General features: G+C 39.9%; 1 pseudogene; it reads right to left on the reverse strand.

The window, feature by feature from the left end:
- Positions 1-533: 533 nt before the first annotated feature.
- On the reverse strand, positions 534-627 carry LOC144708104 (small nucleolar RNA R71; annotated as a pseudogene).
- Positions 628-18523: the final 17896 nt, after the last annotated feature.

The following is an 18523-nucleotide window of genomic DNA, read 5'->3' on the forward strand; positions in this document are numbered from 1 at the left end:
CTAACTACTTTTTTGGAGATTGATGGTCTTAACAAGGTCTAAGGCTGGGACTAGTGTTGAGGAAGATCTAGACACTCAATATCCTGCTCTTCCAGCAACACTTACAGCTCAAGATAAAGAAGAAGTCGATATGGCAGAAGATGGTCAGCCACCACAAGGAAGGAGAAGGACGATGCTGGATAGATCTACTCCATCAGGAAGTCTACGGCAAACCGGCATCAACATCAATGTAGGTGAGGGGGTTATGTTTAGGTATGACAATGCCCTACTGAACTCTCTCCCTGAATTTACTGGTCATTCTTCTCAAAACCCCTTAGAATTTCTTGATGATTTTCACATTCGATGTTCCTCTCAAAATATTCCTGGTTTAACTACTGAAGCTTTAAAAATGAAATATTTTCCGCTTACTTTGAAAGATAAGGCTTTCGCATGGTATAGAAATTTAGGCATAACATTTAACTAATGGGAAGAAATGCAGAATAAATTTCTACATAAATTTTATCCCCTTTCCAAAACTAATTTGTATAGAAAAGAAATTCAGAAATTTTATCCCCATGATCATGAAGCATTTAGTGAATCATGGGAAAGGTTCAATGAATTAATCCGAAAATGCCCTCACCATGGAATAAAAAAATGTCAGCTAGCTGAAATTTTTTATGAATCACTTCCTGATATTTTTAAAAGTAAAGTGAATCAAATAGCTGGTGGCTCCTTCTATATGGCTTATGAGTATGAAGTCTTTGATCTTTTGGAAAGGGTGGCTGAAACTGACCTATAGGAATTAGGAGCAAGTCAAAATGGAAGAAATGCCAACCCAAAACGAGGAGTGCTGCAAGTAACTTCAAAGGAAGCTGATCTCCATGCAGGGATAAGAGAAACCAACAAGAAACTTTGAGAATTGACTTCCACTCTAAAGAATACTTTTCTCCCTAAGTCACCCCTTGTGAAAGCACAGATTTGTTCTATATGTTAAAGCAGAGATCATGAGGATGGAGCATGCCAACTTGGAGAGGAGGAGGTCCATTTGTTAAACCACAACCAACAGCCTTGGGGAGGACCAAAGAGGACCATCTACAACAACCAAGGAATCTACTCCCAAAGAACCAGGGCCCCTTTCCAGCAACGAGTCCAATTCCAGACCCCACCACAGCAGTCTTATCAAGCAGCTCCACAAAACCAGGTACAAGATTTGTCCACTCTAACACCTGTAATCTCTCACATGATAGAGCAGCAGAATCGAAGGCTACGGGAAGAAATGGAGATGCGCATGCAAGCCATGATGGAAACACAGACAAAAATGATGATGGATGCGCAAGAGTAGACCAGACAGCTATTGGAGAGATTGAAGCAAAGAACCGCTGACCATGGAGGTAAGGGAGTTGAATCCAACTCCCACTCAGGTCGATTTCCAACTCAACCTTCCATTAATCCCAAAAATTTATGTCATTTACAAGAGGAAACCCTATATCATGACAATGAGGAAGATCTTGAAGAAATTCAAGCCATTTCAAAATTGAGAAATGGCAAGGAACAACAAGATCCTCACCGAGGAAAGGCAAAAACAAAATCGGAGGAAAATAACCTAAGAGAAGGAGAGGCTCCATCACCTAGTGTGGAACCCCTACCTTCAACCTACACCCCTCCCATTCCTTATCCATGGGCCTTAAAACCCCTTAAGTCTTCTCCTGATTATGAGTATAGACTCCTAGAGAATTTCAAGAAAGCCACTATGTCAATAGCCATAGAGGATATGATTAAATGTGCACCTTCTTTAAAGAAATATTTAAAGGATTCATGCACATCGAGGAAAACCAAGGAGGTAGTTAAGCTTTCTGAAAATGCCTCTAGTATCTTAAACTCTGTTCCCATTAAAAAGAAAGATCCAGGAGCTCCTTTTATTACATGTGAAATTGGAGGAAAGATTTTTACTAGAGTATTATTAGATACAGGAGCTAGTATTAGTATTATTCCTAAAGTTTTATATGAGCAATACGGTTTTGGGGAATTAGAGGAAATCTGCATGGATCTATTGCTAGCTGATGGAACAATTAGACAACCAGAGGGTAGGTTATCTGATGTGATGATAAACGTTGAAAATTGTGAGATCCCCGTCGATTTTATTGTAATTGAGGTAAAGGTAAAGGGAGATCTAAGTGTAGCGCCTATCATTCTAGGAAGACCCTTCTTGGTGACAGCTAGAACAATCATGGATTGGGAAAAAGGGACTATTGAATTTAAGGTTGGAGAGGAAAGAGTTAAATTAGACATATCCAAGATGATGAAATGTCCTAAAGGGAGTAACGAGGAGTTAAAATTTTGTGATGAAGAGGAGGATGATGTCGATGCTATTCGAGGGTTTTTATTAAGAGTAGATGATGCCAACAAGGAAAGAGTAGAACCTGAACCTCCTACACTCTCCCTAGATTTGAACTTAGAGCTTAAACCTCTCCCCTCGTCTTTAAAATATGCATTTTTAGATTCTAGAAATTCCTTACCTGTGATTATTTCCTCGTCCCTTACTCCTTCACAAGAAAATGATTTGCTTAAGGTATTGAGAGAGCATAAAGGAGCATTAGGATGGACATTTGAAGATATTAGAGGAATCCCTTCATCAATTTGTGAACACATAATATTTTTAGAAGAAGATTCTAAACCTTCTAGGGAGCACCAACGTAGGCTGAACCCACATATGAGGGAAATATTAGAGAATGAAATATTAAAATGGCTAGATGCAGGTATTATTTATGTCATTTCTGATAGTGAATGGGTCAGCCCTGTTCACATGGTGCCAAAGAAATCTGGAGTAATAGTAGAGATCAATGAAAAGGGAGAAGAAATCTAGAAGAGGCTGATAACTTGATGGAGGTTATGTATTGACTATAGAAAATTAAATAAGGCTACAAAGAAAGACCATTATCCCCTTCCTTTCATTGATCAAATTTTAGAAAAACTATCAGGACAGAATTTCTTTTGTTTTCTTGATGGCTATTCAGGATATAATCAAGTTAACATTCATCATGATGATCAAGAGAAAACAACTTTTACTAGCCTTGTAGGTACATATGCCTTCAGGCGCATGCCTTTTGGCCTATGTAATGCTCCAGCCACCTTCCAAAGATGCATGAACTCTTTATTCTCTGATTTAGTAGGTGATTGTTCAGAAATTTTTATGGATTATTTTTCTGTATTTGGAGATTCTTTTGAAAATTGCCTTCTAAATCTCACTAAAGTTCTTCAAAGATGCATTCAAAGTAACCTTGTGCTAAGTTGGGAAAAATCTCATTTTATGGTACAGGAGGGAGTGGTATTGGGGCACAAGGTCAGCAATCGTGGACTGGAAGTGGACAAGGCCAAAATAGAAGTCATCCAGGGCCTTCCAGTCCCCACAAATCTAAAAACCCTTAGAGGGTTCCTCGGCCATGCAGGTTTCTATAGGAGGTTCATTCAAAACTTTGCTAAAATTTCCAAACCTCTTACTAATTTCCTTTCTAGTAAAACTAATGAAATCACTTTGGATAAAAGTGCTATTTCTGCTTTTGAAGAGCTGAAGAAGGCTCTCACACATGCACCTATTTTGCAAGCTCCAGATTGTAGCTTGCATTTGAAATCATGTGTGATGCCTCTGATTTTGCTGAAGGGGCAGTCTTAGGACAGAGGAAAGAGAAGAAACCAGTGGCCATATATTATGCTAGCAGAACTTTAATTGATGCACAACTCAATTACTCTACCACAGAAAAAAAACTACTAGCTGTAATTTTTGCTTTATAAAAATTTCGACCTTATTTGCTTTGTAGTAAAATAATAGTCTACACTGATCATGCGGCATTAAAATATCTTTTATCTAAAAAGGAAGCTAAACCTAGGCTTATCAGATGGATTTTATTATTACAAGAATTTGACATAGAAATTCAAGATAAAAAGGGCTGTGAAAATTATGTTGCTGATCATCTTTCTAGGATCAAAGTAAATGACTCCTCACTTATCCATGAAGCATTTTCAGATGAGCAAATTCTGGCTATCTAAACAGGAAATGTTCCATGGTTTGCAAACATTGTCAATTTTTTGCTAACAGGAAGAGTCCCTTCAGGATGGAGCTACAATGAGAGAAAGAAGTTCTTCAAGGACATGCGAGATTATTTTTGGGAATAACCAGAGCTATTCCATCAAGGAGGTGATCAAATTCTTAGAAGATGCGTACCCGAAGAAGAACACAACAGCATCCTTAAATTCTGCCATTCCAACCCAGGAGGAGGTCACTATTCAGCTAAGGTAACAGCCCATAAGGTAATGGAAAGTGGGTTTTATTGGCCAACTTTATTTAAAGATGCACATGATTTTTATTTAAAATGTTTAGCATGTCTAGCATCTATAAATATTGATAGAAAAAATCATATGCCTCTAAAACCCATTTTAGAACTAGATATGTTCGATTTATGGGGCATTGATTTCATGGGACCATTTCCTAATTCGAATGGATATGAGTATATTTTAATGGCTGTAGACTATGTCTCAAAGTGGGTTGAAGCCATAGCCACTAGGACCAATACCAGAAAAGTTGTCATTGATTTTGTGGAGACTTATATCTTTTGCAGATATGGATGTCCTAGGGCTATAATTATTGATTGGGGGTCACATTTTGTAAACTTTAATTTTAGACAGCTTTTGAAAAAATATGGTGTACAACATAGAGTAACTACCCCATATCACCCGCAAGCTAATGGGCAGGTTGAATTATGTAATAGAGAAATTAAGAAAATCCTTCAAAATATTGTGAAGCTCAATGGGAAAGATTGGCCATACAAACTAAATGAAGCATTATGGGCCTATAGAACAGCCTATAAAACACCCTTAGGAATGTCCCCCTTCAGGTTGATATTTGGAAAACCATGTCATCTAACATTGGAGTTGGAACATAAAGCTTCATGGGCAATTAAAAAGCTAAATCTTTCTTTAGATGAAGCAGGAAAATGCAGGTTGCTCCAGCTCCAAGAACTTGAAGAAATTAGGAATGAGGCTTATGAAAACTCCAAGATATACAAAGCCAAGATGAAGGCCTTCCACGACAAAAACATCAGAAGAAGGACCTTTGTCAAATATCAAAAGGTATGCCTTTACAATTCAAGATTAAAACTCTTTCTTGGTAAGCTAAAAAGTTGATGGAATGGACCTTATTTGGTAGTTGAATCATATGAAGATGGGGCCATTTTAATTTCGGATCCTAGAACCCATAAACAATTCACAGTGAATGGGCAAAGGCTGAAGCCTTACTTACATGATGGTCCTCCTCATCAACCCCTTAGTATGATGTTGGAAAAACCTGCAGGTTAGTAACATCCATAGAGCTGCATTAAAGCTTTTATTTCTATTTTTGACCTTTATTATTTTCTTTTGTTTATTTGTTTTTCTTTTGTTTTCTTTTCTTTTCTTTGGTTTCAGAAAATGCCTACCACCAATACATGAAATGGACGTGAAGGAACCTACATGAAAGCACTCAACCCACTATTTGCGCCCTCTAAACTCCTTTTTATATTTTCCTATGCATTGAGGACTATGCAACTACTATGTGGGGGGAGATTCAATCCGCCTTAAAAGTTTTATATTTTCTATGATGTCTCAATGTTTTTTTTCAAATAAGATGGGGGGTATAAAAGATTCTTGAATTCAACATCATGCCATAACCAAAATTTGGACAGCCCCCTTTATCTTTTTACCTTAGAAGAAAATGTGGGGAAGCTAGGCTCACTGAGCGCATCATGATCATATTATAGGGGCATCAATGTTGATTTCTAGGTAGTACATGATCTTATCCCCAAATGGCGAGAGTACATGGTAGAGTGAAGGACAGATCTGAAAATCAAAAGGTGTATACCCCATAGATAAGGATTTGAGTGTTGAGTGAAAGTGTGTGATAAGCTCTGACTTTATGTGTTTTTTACTGGTTATTTAGCAGTTCAGACGTGTGAGGTTCAGAGCTTATGCAACAATTTATAAACCTCACGGCGTAGGGCGAGTGAGGGTCGATCCACAGGAAGCAAAGAAAACAGCAGAAAATTCTTTTTCTATTAAATCAGTCTATTCAGTTCTCTAATTCCAAGTGTTAATCTCTGTAGAAATTTTCTTCAGAATAAGTTGCAGAGAATTCATTAAAAGTATTGATTCAGCTAATTCTTTAGTCAAATTATCTTCAGTTAAGTTTTACGGAGATATCTTGGCAAAACTCAATTGAGCAGAACCGTCATAAGAGAAATTTTCTTTGTTGACGGTTTGCTTACGCCCTGTGAAGCAATTGAGCAAACACCCTGCGGGTGTTTGTGCACGCGCAAACGCCGGCGCGCGGGTGAGCCTGCTCGCGGCGCTGCTGCTCGCGGCACTACTACGCGCGGTGCTGCTACACGCGGGCGAGCCTGCGCGCGGCGAGCCTGCTCGCGGTGCTGATTCGCGCGGGCGAGCTTGCTCACTGCTAGCAATTGGCAATTCTGTAGGGAAGTATTTCACGAGCGGATGCGAGAACAATGAAACTTTTGCTAGACAGAATGGAAAACGATTCAATCAACTATGGGATTCGAAATCAAACGTAACCAAAGGAACAACAGAAATTGGAAATGCTGAAGACACAGCTTGTGATCTTCAGCCCAACCCTGATTGTCTTAAAAGGGAGAAGAAGATTGTACCAAAACCGAAATGCTCACGCCTCCTTGTGTCACTCCTTCTGGGCAAAGCGGCGATCGTTGTGCTCCAGCTACTCCTCGGCTTGCTTCTCTCCCAGCTCCATTGCTCATCAGCCTTGGAGGGTCTGCAAAAATTCTTTCTCTCAAAGCCCTAGCTTCCTTGAGAGAAATTCTGGACAACCTAAACTCCTCTCTCAAGAGAGTATTTATAGGTTTTCTCTTAAGTCATGCCTAGGGGCATTTTCGTAATTGTTGCCACTTCGAATTTTTACCCACTTCTCTTGATCCTCCTCTCTTCCTTGATCTTCTTAACCTGTTTCTGAATGTTCACTAGCCATAAAATGTTAAATATATTCCACTTGATTCAAAGAATCAAATGGGGTTAGTGATTTCATAAAACAATACATATGCATGAACTTAGCATGAATTCACAAGATAATTGTAATGAATTTAAACTTAAGAACTTGATTATTTGATGACATATTTTAGAGTCATCAAACACCCCCCAACTTAGATCGTTACTAGTCCCTTAGTAATGACATGCAGGTGAGAATAAAAGATGATCTCAAGGTGAATTTTGACTTCCAATAACTTTGATTCATGCTCTTCTCAAGGAGTATTTTTAGCAATTAAAATTGACCAGCGTAGAAGAAATTTAGGATCTATCTCAGCCTTAGACCTCAACTAAGTGCACATGATCTATGGAGTACATATAGTTAGTACATAGTATATGGAATAAGATCGAGTTAACACCCCAAGCGCACTACTGAATGAGGCGTAGAGAGTGGTATTAATGCAAGCTCAATACTATGGCTATCGTAGCATCGGCTCAAACACATGGGAGACAGCTTTTCCACCTTTATTTTATTTGGCATTTGCTGCTTGTTGGTCATTTTTGATGACAATCAACTTTAGTACTATGATGCAAGCTTTTGCTTGTTTATGCGCAGTGCAGCTTTCACTTTATAGTTTGGTGGCGCTTATCCACTACCCATGTGCCGTTCTTAGTAGACCAGCAGCTTATTCCCCCGACGAAGTTATGTATCCTTCATGGGTCAGGGAGCTTCACTCACGTCATAATAATACTGCCAATGAGCTAACACTAACCCTACTCTCCACTAAAGCTAAAAATTTTCGTGCATGTAAGTGCTAACTCAGCCCGAGGTGGATGGTGAGGTGAGAGAAGTATAATGGTAATAGATATCACTGTAGTGGTATGGATCGTAGTGCACCTAGCTAGGCTTACTTCACCTAGGATTCCCTAGCTGGCCACTCTTGCATTTCTACCCTTTTGAAAAGAATCGAATTGTCATGCATATCATTGGACAATCATCTCCTAAGATCATCAAATATCCATGGGTTGTGAATGCAAAAACGAAAAAATTTTCATGGATAGTGCATGTAAATGTACTCCCCCCCCTCTCTCAATAAAAGACATGTTCCTACATGACAAATCATAAATGAGAGAAAGGAGAAAGGAATACCAAACCATGGAAGGAAGGGCGGCGATCAGCATGCGTGTTGTCCACTGACGTGTGAGGTGGGCGTGGATCGGAGTGGCTGCACACGAGAACAGAAACAAAAACGCAGAAAACAAAAACAAAACAAGGAAAATAACCAAGCAGAGAGAATATGAAATGTAGTAAAAACAAAAACTAATCGGATCATGAGCTATCATGCGATGGCTTTTCTACCGTAATATTCATGGGGCTGTGAAGATCTTCTTCTTCTAAGTGGGGTTTGAGCCGTTGCCCGTTCACAGTGAATCGTCTTTGAGACGTAGGATCTAAAATTGTACCGGCTCCATTCTCAAAAACCTGCTGAACAAGGAAGGGACCATCCCATCGCGTTTTCAATTTACCTGGAAAGAGTTTTAGTCTAGAGTTGTAAAGCCATACTTTTTGATTCTCCACAAAAATTCTTCTCCTCAAGCTCTTGTCATGAAAAATCTTCATCTTGGCTTTATAAATCTTCGAATTTTCATAAGCCTCGTTTCTTAACTCTTCCAACTCATTCAATTGAAGAAGTCTATGCTTGCCGGCTCTATCCAAATCTAGGTTGAGTTTTCTAATAGCCCAAAGGGCCTTGTGTTCTAACTCAAGTGGTAGGTGACAAGCTTTGCCAAAGATAAGGCGGAAGGGAGACATGCCGAGAGGGGTTTTGTAAGCTGTCCTATAAGCCAATAACGCCTCGTCTAGCTTCCTAGACCAATCTTTCCCATCTGGACGCACTATTTTCCTCAAAATTTTCTTCACCTCTCTATTGCACAATTCAACTTGTCCATTGGCTTGAGGATGATATGGGGTAGTGACTCGATGATGGACACCAAACTTTTTTAGGAGATTCCTAAAGTTGTAATTTGTCAAGTGTGAACCTCCATCACTAATGATCGCTCGTGGGCATCCATATCTATAAAAAATGTGTTTTTCAATAAAATTGGCCACTACCTTACTATCATTGGTTTTGGAGGGAATGGCTTCTAGCCATTTGGAGACGTAGTCAACAGCCATCAAGATGTATTCATAACCGTTAGAACTAGGAAATGGACCCATAAAATCAATTCCCCATAAATCAAATATTTCTACTTCTAAGATGGGTTGTAGGGCATTCTATCTTTCCTATTGATATTGATGGATGCTTGGCATGCTAAACAACTGTTATAAAATTTCTGCGCGTCATGAAATAATGTAGGCCAAAAGAAACCGATTCAACAATCTTATGAGCTGTTACCTTGGCCGAGTAGTGACCCCCTCCTGGTTTTGTGTGGCAGAATTCTAGGCTGCTTCGTTGCTCGCTCTCGGGGACGCATCGTCGGAGAATTTGATCTTGTCCTTGGTGAAACAGCTCCGGATCTTCCCAAAAATAAAATCGCGCATCCTTGAGTAGCTTTTTCCTCTCGTAGGAAGTCCAACCTATAGGAATTTGTCCTGAAACTAAAAAATTGACAATATGTGCATACCAAGGAACGAATGTTCCTTGTGTAGTTAGGACAAATTCATCAGGAAATGCATCATTAATTTGTTCAGGTGGGGCGCCTATAATTCGTGAGAGATGGTCGGCTACTACATTTTCACACCCTTTCTTATCTTTAATTTCCAAATCAAATTCCTGTAATAAAAGCACCCATCTAATCAATCTCGGTTTAGCCTCTTTCTTCGTTAACAAGTATCTAATAGCTGCATGATCAGAATAAACAGTTATTTTACTACCTAGTAAATAAGACCTAAACTTTTCTAAAGCGAAAATAATGGCCAGCAGCTCCTTTTCGGTGGTGGTGTAATTCAGTTGTGCGTCCACTAAGGTCCTGCTGGCGTAGTAGATCACCACAGGTTTCTTATCAATTCTTTGGCCTAACACTGCACCTACTGCAAAATCAGAAGCGTCGCACATTAGTTCAAAAGGAAGGGTCCAATCGGGCCCTTGCAGGATAGGCGCATTAACCAAAGCTTCTTTCAATTTATAAAATGCATCTTTAGCCTCTAGTGTTAGTTCAAAATCATTATTTTTAGACGATAAAAGGTTTGTAAGAGGTTTAGAAAATTTAGCAAAATCAAGGATAAAACGTCTATAGAAACCCGCGTGGCCGAGGAAACCCCTAAGGGTTTTTAGGTTGGTTGGAGGTGGAAGGCCCTGGATGAATTTGATTTTGGCCTTGTTCACTTCCAATCCACGGTTGCTAACCGTGTGTCCGAGTACTACTCCCTCCTGCACCATGAAATGAGCTTTTTCCCAACTTAGGACAAGGTTGGACTCAATGCACCTCTTCAATACTTTGGTGAGGCTTAGGAGGCAGTTCTCAAAGGTAGATCAAAATACTGAAAAATCATCCATAAATATTTCTAAACATTCCCCTACTAAATCAGAAAATAGGGCATTCATACATCGCTGAAATGTTGCGGGGGCATTACATAACCCGAAGGGCATACGCCTAAAGGCATATGTCCCTACGGGACTCGTAAATGTTGTCTTCTCTTGATCATCAGGATGGATGTTTACTTGGTTGTACCCTGAATAACCATCAAGAAAACAAAAATATTGCTGCCCTGACAATTTTTCTAGTATCTGATCTATGAAGGGTAGTGGGTAGTGATCCTTCTTTGTCGCCTTATTTAATTTCCTGTAATCAATGCACACCCTCCACCCTGTGGTCAATCTTTTCTGCACCTCTTCCCCTTTTTCGTTCACTTCTATGGTAATTCCAGATTTCTTTGGTACCATGTGTACAGGACTCACCCATCTACTGTCGGATATAGCATAAATTATTCCTGCATTCAACCACTTAATCACTTCTTTCTCAAGAACTTCTCTCATGTAAGGGTTGAGTCTCCTTTGATGCTCTCTACAATGTTTTGCTTCCTCTTCTAAAAATATCCTATGTTCACAGATCAAAGATAGAATTCCTCTAATATCATCAAAGGTCCAACCTATGGCATTTCTATGCTCCCTAAGTACCTCTAGCAAGTCCTTTTCCTGTTCAGAGGATAGTGATGAAGATATGATTACCGGTAGGATTTTCTGCTCATCTAGATATGCATATTTGAGGGATGAGGGCAAAGGTTTCAATTCTGGCCCTACCTCTACCGAAGGGGGGTCTATGATCTCTCCCTCTAGCTCTCTACCCTCTACTTGTGACAAGTATTCTTTAACCACATCCTCTCCTTCATCTTCTGCACACAATTTTAACTCCTCATTGCTTCCTACAGGACATTTCATCATTTTAGATATATCCAGTTGAACTCTCTCCTTTCCAATTTTAAACTCAACCGTCCCCTTCTCCCAATCCATAATCGTTTTTGCCGTAACCAAGAATGGTCTACCTAAGATGATAGGAGCTAAACTAATGTCTCCTGATATCTTTACATCTGTCACTATAAAGTCTACAGGGATTTCACAATTCTCTACACTGATCATGACATCGGTTAACCTTCCCTCGGGTTGCCTAACAGTGCCGTCAACTAAGAGTAGGTCCATATGAATTTCCTCCAACTCTCCAAACCCACACTCCTCATATAATGCCGTCGGAATGATACTTATGCTTGCTCCCGTATCTAATAAAACTTTAGAGAAGATGTTTCCTCCTATTTCGCATGTAATGAAAGGGGCTCCGGGGTCTCTCATTTTGATAGGGAGGGCATTAAGAATGCTAGAGGCATTTTCAGATAATTTAACCACTTACCAAGGCTTCTTAATGGTGCAAGAGTTCTTAAGGTACTTCTTTAGGGAAGGTGCACACCTAAGCATATCTTCGACAGTAACAGTCATGGTGGCTTTTCTAAAATTCTCTAGCAGTCGGTTTTCATAATCAAATATCGGTTTTTTTCTATTTAAAGTGGAAGGGTAGGGAACATGCTGCCCACTCGTGGAAGGTAGAGGCTCCTCCACGTAGGGGGGGTCCTCTCCTTCTTCCTCTTGTGGTTCGGTTCCCATCTTAGAATTCTCTATAGAAGTCCGATAGGGATCCTGAAGTTCTTTCCCATTTCTCAATTTTGAGATGGCTAGAACCTCAGGATCATCTCTATTCGTCTCATCATGAATGGAATGCTGCACATGATGCAAGTTGCATGGATTGATGGACGGTTTCGTGGGAAGTTTATAAGATGGGCAAGGAGAATCTAACGGTATACCTTGGTGTTCAGGTTGGACAGGTCTGAGGCTTTCTAGCATCTTCCTCATCTGCTCTTGAGCATCCAGCATTTGCTTCGTTTGAAACTCCATCATCACTTGCATCCGCATCTCCATTTCCGCCCGCAACTTTTGATTTTGCTTTTCGATCATATCTGAAATGACGGGAGTTAATGTGGAGAAATCAGGTTGAGTTTGAGATGAAACCTGATACTATTGTGGAGGCCTGTGCTGGAATTGTTGTCTCTGCTGGAACGGGGGTTGAGCTGCCGGCTTGTTTCCTTGGTGGAAGGCCTCTCCGTTTTGGAAATTTGACCGCTTTTGACCCGCCCACGGTTGTTGCGGCTGGTTGAAAGCCTTCACCTCTTCTTCCATGGCTTGGCAAGCTCCATCTTCATGTTCCCTGCTAAAACAGAGAGAGCAGATCTTAGCTTTAATGATGGGAGAGTTACCTAGGAAGACATTCTTCAAGGTAGAGGTGAGCTCCTCCAATTTCTGGTTGGTCTCCTTAGGCCCGCTTGTAGCTCTCCTCCTTGGCGTTGACCTGCAGAACTCCTGCTCTCTTGGGCTGCACATTCCTCCCATTCTGATTGGCTCCAATCTCCTGCAAATCAGTTTCTGCAACTCTCTCCAAAATATCAAAAACTTCATCCTCATATGCAGTATAAAACGTTCCACCCGTGGCGAGGTTTACCTTGTTTTTCATAAAATCAGAGAGAGACTCATAAAATATCTGAGCTAGTTGACATTGTTCAATTCCATGGTGAGGGTACTTCCTCAACAGATCATTGAACCTCTCCCATGATTCACTAAACGCCTCACCATCATGAGGATGGAAGTTGTGAATTTCCCTTCTATAAAAGTTAGTTTTGGAGAGAGGGTAAAATTTCTGCAGAAATTTTCCCTGCATCTCTTCCCATGAATTAAAAGTGATTCCTAAATTGCGGTACCAGGAAAATGCTTTATCTTTTAAGGTTAGAGGAAAATATTTCATTTTTTAAATTTATGTAGATATCCCTGAAACGTTTTGAGATGAACACCTAATGTGGAAATCATCGAGGAATTGTAATGGGTTTTGAGCAGGCAATCCATTAAATTCAGGTAAGGAATGAATTAATGCATTGTCATATCGAAAGGAAATACCGTCACCGATGTTCAGATTTACATCGGTTTGACGCAAGCTTCCCGACGGTGTGGACCTATCCAGCATAGTCCTCCTCCTCTCATTCTGCTGGTGCATCTCTTCAGCCATATTTCTCTGCTGAATTTCTGGTTCTGTCACTGTAGAATCCGGAGTGGCGTCTCTAATGTCTTTCTCTGCAGACTTTTCACCAGCTCCTGAGCATGTTACTACCATAAATCTATAGCAAACGGTTAGAATAACAATGAGCTGAGGATTGTCAAGTCCTGCAGCTCTAGAAAAATCAACAAAAATGACTGTAGATTTAGAGAAATGACTATAGATTCACAAAAATGACTGTAGGTTTAGAGAGATAACTGTGGATTCAGAGAAAATAAAAATTTCTACTATAATACCGTGCTCCCCGGCAACGGCGCCAGTTGATAAGCTCTGACTTTATGTGTTTTTTACTGGTTATTTAGTAGTTCACACGTGTGAGGTTCAGAGCTTATGCAACAATTTATAAACCTCACAGCGTAGGGCGAGTGAGGGTCGATCCACAGGAAGCAAAGAAAATAGCAGAAAATTCTTTTCTATTAAATCAGTCTATTCAGTTCTCTAATTCCAAGTGTTAATCTCTGTAGAAATTTTCTTCAGAATAAGTTGCAGAGAATTCCTTAAAAGTATTGATTCAGCTAATTCTTCAGTCAAATTATCTTCAGTTAAGTTTTACGGAGATATCTTGGCAAAACTCAATTGAGCAGAACCGTCAGCAGAGAATTTTTTTTTGGTGACGGTTCGCTTACGCCCTGTGAGGCAATTGAGCAAACACCCTGCGGGTGTTTGTGCACGCGCGAACGCCGGCGCGCGGGTGAGCCTGCTCGTGGCGCTACTGCTCGCGGCGCTGTTGCGCGCGGGTGAGCCTGCGCGCGGCGCTGCTGGGCGCGGGTGAGCCTGCGCGCGGCGCTGCTGCGCGCGAGCGAGCTTGTGCGCGACGCTGCTGCGCGCGGGCGAGCCTGCGCACGGCGTTGTTGCGCGCGGCGTTGCTACACGCGGCGAGCCTGCTTGCGGTGCTGATTCGCGCGGGCGAGCTTGCTCGTTGCTTGGATTGCTGGCAACCTAGGCTGAGGCGTGGGTTGCTAGCAGTTGGAAATTATGCAGGGAAGGATTTCACGAGCGGATGCGAGAACAATGAAACTTTTGCTAGACAGAATGGAAAACGATTCAATCAACTATGGGATTCGAAATCAAACGTAACCAAAGGAACAACAGAAATTGGAAATGCTGAAGACACAGCTTGTGATCTTCAGCCCAACCCTGATTGTCTTAGAAGGGAGAAGAAGATTGTACCAAAACCGAAACGCTCACGCCTCCTTGTGTCACTCCTTCCGGGCAAGGCGGCGATCGTTGGCTCCAGCTACTCCTCGGCTTGCTTCTCTCCCAGCTCCATTGCTCATCAGCCTTGGAGGGTCTGCAAAAATTCTTTCTCTCCAAGCCCTAGCTTCCTTGAGAGAAATTCTGGACAACCTAAACTCCTCTCTCAAGAGAGTATTTATAGGTTCTCTTAAGTCATGCCCAGGGGCATTTTCGTAATTTTTGCCACTTCGAAATTTTGCCCACTTCTCTTGATCCTCCTCTCTTCCTTGATCTTTTTAACCTGTTTCTGAATATTCACTAGCCATAAAATGTTAAATATATTCCACTTGATTCAAAGAATCAAGTGGGGTTAGTGATTTCATAAAACAATACATATGCATGAACTTAGTATGAATTCACAAGATAATGGTAATGAATTTAAACTTAAGAACTTGATTATTTGATGACATATTTTAGAGTCATCAGTGTGACACCCCCACTACACCCATATTTTGATTTAACTGAACCTATCTATGTGAATGACTACCTATCAGCCTAATCATATGCTGGATAGTGAGATGCACTTCTTCAAGTCTTGAGCACATTACCCCTCCATTTCATACCTCTTATAAAATCTTCATCCCACAATTCTTCATTTGCCATCTTCATCCATCTATGCTTACTGACCCTTTACCACCTTTACCTCACCGTACCTATATACGACCCCACCTCCTTGCTTATGAAATGCCTTACTCCCAAGTCGTTCTATCTCTCTTATCTTTAAAAACAATATCATATTGATATTTGTCATCTGATTTTAAATCTTTTCCATTGATATTCACTCTACATCTTCTCAATCTATTTCCTCTTTCTGATCCTCAAAGTAAATAAAAAATAAAAAAAAATCCTCTTTGAGGGTAGAGTGATTGCATGAAATCTGTGATTGACATTCATTCAAGAAAAATTATTTGATTACGGTAGTTCATACATCCTTTCTTATTCTCTTCTTCTATTTGCCGCCCCCCCAAAAAAAAAAAAAACAGGAAATACAGAAAAATTACTATGAAGCATACATTTTACAATATTATGAAAAAAGAAAGGAAAAATTACTATGGGGCTTGTTTCTTCTTCTTCTTCTTATTTGTTTCCTATGAACTGCCTATCATTTCATAATGAATGCATTCTCTACCTAGAAGAATAACTTATGAGGATCATCTTTACCTTCTTCTACTTTCCACATTTCTTCTTGAATCTTGGGAGTAGGCTATATAAGTAATCTTCCTCCGACTTTCTTAACTCAGACTTTGCCCATTCTCCTTAAACCTTTCTTCTCATCTCTCTTGAAGCTTAGAGTAGATAGGAAGCCATTTCTTAACACGCCTTGTTACCTTGTGCTCATAATAAGAGGCGAAGAGTGCATACTCTCTATTTCAGGTCTGATGAAGCTTTTAGATATATCACCACTTAGGTAGCCCTTTCTCTTGTGAGCGAGTGAACCAAGAGGGGTGAGGCCCAGTTCAATGTGTGAAGTGAGGAAATCTTTTTTTTATGGTGTTGAGCCTAGAGAGAAGTAAGCTGCCCTATTATGACCACCAGTTCTGCTCAGACCATGAGAAAAAAAGTTCATGTATTCCTGCAAAGGTTTTGACCTAGATTGTCGAAGGAAAATGCTCATCTAGATAAGTGATTGATAAACTTAACGCTTCATGTAGATACCTTCTTGGTGTAAAGGCGAGAAGGGAAGTCCAAAGAAAATTGAAGGGCATTGCTAAGGGACTAGCAATAATCTAAGTTGGGGGGTATTTGATAAATCCAAAATCATAGTAATATATATGTGCAATTTCAGCTAATTTATCTACTTCTTTATCTTTATCTGGATATATTATCAACATTTATGTTAAGTTGTGAAACATCATGAAACAAAATCACCTTTTTCTAATTTGGAGTTAATTATTATCATTTGTGGGACTAACCCCACTTAACTCAATGACTTAAGTGGAATGAATTTCACTCTCGTCTTAGTTTATGTGGAAGATGCAGGAATTAGGTGAAACTTTCATGAATAAAGGGGATAATTAAATGAAGAGGAAGCTATTTGGACCAGAGGAGCAGGCTCAGCCACAACCCTGGTCCAAGAAAGAAGGCCCAAAGCAAGACAATTGGCTCTAGTCTAAAGGCCCACTAAGGAAGCTCCACTAAGCCCACTATGAGAGGCATGTTGGGCCAAAGAAAGGAGGGCAAGGGGAAGGTCCAGTCATGATTATTTATGAATATTTCAGGAGCTTAAATGATGGTTGGAGGACAACCTTGGACGTGGATCCAAGCCAGAGAAGAAGATCCAGCCATTCAATCCACAAAACATCAAAGGGTGGAGACTTAAAGATAGCACCTTTAATGCTAATTAAGGAAAGAAGCCTTGAACGTCCAGGGGGTATTTCAAAGGTATCAATGCTGATTGGAGGACCATAATGGACATGGATCATGACCCTGAAAAGAAGATCTGGCCATCTATTGTATTAAACATCCAATGAGTCTCCTTTGCTCTCTCTCCCTATATAAACCCCTTCACCCTATTGTAAAATTCATCTTGTGATTCAATCCAAAGTAATGTTTGGTGGCCTAAGTGCAATTGAGTCATAGATCCATTCATCTCAGTGAGTGCCAGGCTGAGCACAAAGCATCCAGGGCTGAAGAAGCTGGTGGAAAGGAGAAGAAGAAGTCCCTTGGACCTTAGCGGGTGTGACAAAGAGGTTACCTTCTTATTTATCCTTTTTTATTCTTTTCTGTTGGTATTTTTCTTTTGTTAGTCTTAGATTAGCTAGCCAATATCCAGACGGTTCCAGTGTATCCAACCACACTCTAAAATTCGTTCTAGAACTCATTCTAGAGTGGTTCTAGTACAGTCCATTGTTTCTCTCTCCTCCACCAAGGCACCTTCCCCATTTGGCATCCGAACTTAGCCAAATTTTGACTAAGTCTAGAGCGCCAAACTGTTTCATTTCCTACTTTGTTTTAGCTTTCAAATACTCCTAAAAAATACCAAAAAATTATTTTCTGCCTATTAATATTATTATAATATTATAATAATATTTTATTTTTCTTTGTTATATATTTTTATTTAATTAGTTATTTATCTTCATATATAGTAAACCTACCTCTAAAATTATTAAAAAATACCTAACTAAAGCACAAATTCCTAAGAAAAAAACCCTTGCTTCCTGTGGATAGACCCTTACTCTCCCTACGCTAGTAAGGTTATTATAATTTTTTGTTGTTTTAATTCGGATAAACCAACGACACTAATTAGTGAAGTTAGCTCATCACTAATTACCCCAAAATCTGAATTATCACAAAAGAATAAAATCATCATTAGCCGAGAATTGTTGACTGGATATACATTGTTGTTCGTATTGTGGAAGGCTGTTGCACAGACATAATGCTCCCTTTTTCGAGGAACATAGTGCTTCTTTTTTATTGATCAAATTTAATCAAATTATGTGAAACTGCTACCCTTCTCGTGTGAAACTTAAGAATGGACCAAAATATGATTTTAAATGAGCAGATAACCATCCTAAACTTCATTGTGAACCAAATACATTGGTGAGTTTTATATTAGTTGGGGTTATATTTTCAAGAAAAAATGAACAAAACTTTTCGTATTTTAGCATTAAACTCGTATATTTTCTGAGATATCACATTCTAAAGCTCAACAATTCTTACTTTTAGCCACTATAGCTGGATGACTTCGAATTTCCTC

This window comes from Wolffia australiana, chromosome 9 (assembly GCF_029677425.1).
Source record: "Wolffia australiana isolate 7733 chromosome 9, ASM2967742v1".
In the NCBI taxonomy this organism is placed as follows: Eukaryota; Viridiplantae; Streptophyta; class Magnoliopsida; order Alismatales; family Araceae; genus Wolffia; species Wolffia australiana.